The sequence below is a fragment of the Etheostoma cragini genome, chromosome 2 (genome assembly GCF_013103735.1).
Source record: "Etheostoma cragini isolate CJK2018 chromosome 2, CSU_Ecrag_1.0, whole genome shotgun sequence".
In the NCBI taxonomy this organism is placed as follows: domain Eukaryota; kingdom Metazoa; phylum Chordata; class Actinopteri; order Perciformes; family Percidae; genus Etheostoma; species Etheostoma cragini.
Genome location: NC_048408.1, coordinates 25,622,092 through 25,626,860, shown reverse-complemented (window position 1 = coordinate 25,626,860; position 4,769 = coordinate 25,622,092). Strand labels below are relative to the sequence as shown.

At 37.8% G+C, this 4,769-nt stretch overlaps 1 protein-coding gene across 1 annotated transcript in view; it reads right to left on the bottom strand.

Moving 5' to 3' along the window:
* Positions 1-2,057, bottom strand: part of LOC117951881 (general transcription factor 3C polypeptide 1-like) — a 45,968-nt gene extending 43,911 nt beyond the window's left edge. The window contains exon 1 of the mRNA XM_034883851.1: positions 2,047-2,057. The gene's annotated coding sequence lies outside the window, so the exon portion shown is untranslated. The remainder of the gene's footprint in view (positions 1-2,046) is intronic.
* Positions 2,058-4,769: the final 2,712 nt, after the last annotated feature.

Here is a 4,769-nt window from a genome sequence, read left to right as displayed (position 1 = left end):
AGAGAGAGAGAGAGAGACAGAGAGAAAGAGAGAGAGAGAGAGAGAGAGAGACAGAGAGAGAGACAGAGAGAAAGAGAGAGAGAGAGAGAGAGAAACAGAGTACAGTTAGTCTTCATTTCAATATTACAAATAGCTTAATAGCCTACCCTTTACCAAAAATTAAACTCACATTTTAATTAGTGATAAGTCAACACGTGCAATTCCACACATGTTTTAACTGTGAAAATGATGCTTTCATATGTGATAATATACATTTTACGCAAGGAACATCTGAAAATCACCTGTGCTCATTTGTGATTTAGTCAGCAGTTGATATGTATTTCAATTCTGTGCTACTTTCTACTTATATTTATAGTATATATTATATTTCAGCGGGAAGCATTCTACTTTTTACTTCACTACAATTACCTTACACTTATAACCTAGCTATTTTTACATTAAAAAAACTATATCAGAGTACTTCTTCCACCACTGGATGTTATTGTGTGAAATAGTCTCTTCCACATTTGATAAACTGTAAGATGTGGTTACCATGTAATAAGCTTTATTAATAATAATAAAGCAACAAAAAATAAAAGCAGGTAATCAGAAAGTGTGAAAATACAAGTTATAATTGAGAATAACCTCTCTCAATTTAGTAGCTATTGTGGAGCTATTCTTCATCCGCAGTTGGAGTCAGTTGTCTTCACTGTTCACTTTCTCACCACAAGGTGAGATTTGCTGTTTCTAAGGTCAACAATGAGCTTTAAACCTAATTACCTAATAACAAGGTTCAAATCAAATGAATGTCGCTCTTTGTATTTAATAATAATAAACTAATAAATCACTGATTTCTACTTCTAAAAATGAATAATAGCAGCACAAGTTAGTAGAGCACAAGGCAAAATCAAGCCGAAGCTTCTTCAATTTTACAAATTCAAAATGAGCAGTACATACACTCTTTCAAATGAGTTAAGAATATCTCTAAATCCATCTATGATGTGCAGTGATTGACAAAGTAGGTTACCATGACTCCTGTAAGCCTATCAGGCTAGGTGTCCCATGTGGAGAAGGCAGGGTCAGGTGGTTCAGATAAGGTCCAGACACTCGTCCTCATCTCCGCCCACTCCTGGATGGCCAAGTCTTCCATAGTAATCTGAACCTGGGGAACAGGAAACCAGCAAACTGAGCAAAATACATCTTTTCACATCTGTGTTGTAGTTCTCATGTATATCCGATTGTTGTTACATTTCTGTCTCATTATTAATCTGTGTTAGAGATATGTACAATTAGAGAACAATAGTGAGTTTGACATCGTGAGATCTAGAGAAGCCTTTCAGCGCCAATGAAGACAGGCTGGGTTGTTTGCAGCGGTGGTTTGAGAAAATGATGATGAAATGTTTCGCAGTGTGTTTGATTGGCAGACTGTACATGGCAAGCGAAACAAGCTTCATTATGGAAATGTATTCATATCCCTTTGGCTTATATGCATAACAGTCCACACACACACACACACAAACACACACACACAACCGCACATACAGGTTCCTACTGCAACAGGCTGGTGTTGTTATGGTTGCTGCAGTGCCCCCAGAGACAATGAGGAGAGAGGGAAGGGAGGTAAAGAGAGAATACTGAGGAAGATGAACTTGACCTTTATGATGTCTTGGTGAGGAGGGGTTGGGGGCATGTTGGTACTTATGAATCTGTAATGAATGTCGACTATCTGTATGTGTGTGTGTTTGGTTGTGTGTGTGTGTGTGTGTGTGTGTGTGTGTGTGTTTGTGTGTTTGTGACAGTATTGTAGAGGTCTGAACTCTTAGCTGAAGAAAGGTCATCACACCTGGGGGGCACTTACACAACTGGCTGCATGCTCCCTCGTTCTTTATCTATCTATCTATCTATCTATCTATCTATCTATCTATCTATCTATCTATCTATCTATCTATCTATCTATCTATCCATCCATCCAACATCTATGAACCTATTAAAGCTGGGCAATGTTTTCAAATATGTTGCTTAATATAATTCATCTCATTTCATCCGCACAAAAACTGTAAAAATGACAAGTTATGTCTGGGTTATGTTTAAGAGTAGTTCTTGTCCATTGGTTGCTTGGCAACCTCACAGTAATGAAAATACTCCATAATATTATTTTGTGGTTTTGGAGGTTTGGTCCGACATTAATATGTGTTTCTCCAGCCTGCCTATGGTCACTCAGTGGCTAGAAATGGTGATAGGTGTAATCCGACCCATGGGTATGCTGCTCTGCCTTTGAGAAAATAAAAGCCCAGATGGGCCCATCTGGAATCTTATGAGGTCATAAGGAGCAAGGTTACCTCCCCTTTCTCTGCTATGCCCGCACAGAGAATTTGACCGCCCATGAGAAAGAGAGAGACATCATGGCTTTCAAGCGAGCAAAGTTAAGACCACCCCCACCCCACTCCTCAACAGCTACAGACAGAAAATGATACAGAAATGGCACATACTACGGAAAAGCTTATTGTGGCTTATTAACTGGCTCTTGTGGCTGTAATTCTGCAACAAAGAGACTAAGTAATTCTGAAAGAGACTTCAGATACAGTATAAGGGGACCACTAAGGTCTATATAAGAGCATCCAAAAAGCCCAATGTCATACTTTAAAGTATGTCTAACTAGCTTTCTTTATAGTTTAAGCTAAAGTTAAACATGTACTGCAGTTACATTTAAAACATTTAGAAGTGTTCAGTTGGATTTAAGTTAATCCAGTATAAATGTCCCCTGTATGCAGCATTACTCAGAATGTAAAGGCCTGTTTTTTTTTATTTTAGGGTCACAGCTGACATTTGGACCTGTCCTAGTAGGGAAGGGCAAAGGTGTTACTAACATAGCAATGTCTATGTTCTGATCAAGCGTCCACGTAAACTATGAGGGACTATAAGCCAGCACGCACATTACCAGGACCCTGAACAGAAGCAGCTAAATTTAATTGAGCATTTATTCATTTGATTATTTCTACCTTTACTTTTCCTTCTGTGATATGTCAAAACATCGTTTGTGAAAATGTGCCTATTGCTGCTTCATGCCAACATTGGACGTTTAAATAATTTGTACATCAAAGTACTTGATGAAACCCAAGGATTATTCAGTTTCTCAACTCAATTTCCAGACATATAATATAAAAAAGTAAAATATCACAAAAAATATATTTATATTGCCATATTAAAGGGCATGTGCTGGAAGATTGTAACCATATGACCAATTCTTCGAGGATTTCAGGTTTTATCATTGTCATTATTATACGATATAGGATTGCACAATGATTATATAATTAGTATTTCTTCTCACTTTCTGTGTCTTGGGAAGCATTCAAGGACAGTGAGTCTCAAGGTGGGGCCTGTGGCACTCTGCCATGGGGTCAGGGAAAAGTATATAGATCCATTTATATAAATGATCATGATATCCAAAAAAATATAATTTCAAAAAGCTTCATTTAACATCAAATGTTTGAATTTTTTAATTCATTATAGTTCATAGATTAGGTTCTACTCTAACAAATCTATAACTCTTAGTACTGCATATGTTAATAATACATCTCTATTCTATACATGTCTATAATATTTTTCTACGGAATTCCTTGTGTTGTTCTTTGCATAAGTAAGACTATCGAAGTATAAAAAATGGGCTACGTCAAATTACTCCAAGGTACATAAACACAAGGGGGTCCCTGGTATATTCTCTATCTTGTAAGGGATCCTTGGCTGGTGAACAATTGAAAACCTGTGGTCTAGGAGACTGTTTTGGCTAAAAACAAATGTATTGGAGGATATGATGATTAAGCAATGCAACTGGTCCTGATTCATTATATTGTCAATGTTACATGAACAATCTACATCCATCGGCCAATGACGTATTTGTCTTAATAAAAACACAATGAGAGTCCCATTATTACTATCTACATATTGTCAAGTATGTGATGAAAACAACCATTCCCAGTGATGATAAAAGTGGATTATTAAATCTGAAATTGAGGCAGCCCCCTTAGACTACTGAGACGGTGCTTTTTGTCAGTGTGCTGGTCCAGCTCAGGGGTCCCTTTGTTCCAGCTGCCACAGCAGATTTGGGCGTCTGTCCGGAGGCCTGTCAGAAACAGGCTTATCTCTTGGGGGCCTCCCAGTACAAAGACCCATTTAGATGCTCACAGAGAGTGAAATCTTCATTATATACCTCTTGAAAGAGAAACAGACCAGATTTTAAGAAAATTAATTGGAGACACATATTTTGCTCTGCTGCAATACATGCCCCAAAAACAAAGGAACAGGAGAACCTAGTACAGTGAATCCTTTTATCATGTTAGACTTAGAGTGAGTTGGGAGACATTGATGTTGCAGCTCTTTGTGTTCATGTTTACTTTAAATTTAGACACTGTCACAGAGCTATTAAGGACATTCAGAGTTGATAACCTTATGTCTATTTTTTTCTTACTCCTTACAGTTTTTTTTAAATACTCTTATTAAGTAACACTAGAGAATAAGACAACATGTAAAACAAGATACCACAGTATCAATATCCAGGGTTTCTATCTTTGCATGCAATTGTCCATTCATGTATCTCTATATCATCCATCCATACATCCTTCCATCCACCTATCCATCCATCTGCTGGCCTTTCCCAGCCATGCCTGTAGTAAGAGTGTCAGTATATCTGCCATGGCGTCCCGCTGATGTGTATTGTGATGGGATTGAATACTCCAGCTACCAATATGGCCTGGACCAATACTGGATTAGCCACAGTGGATTAGCAGCCTGCC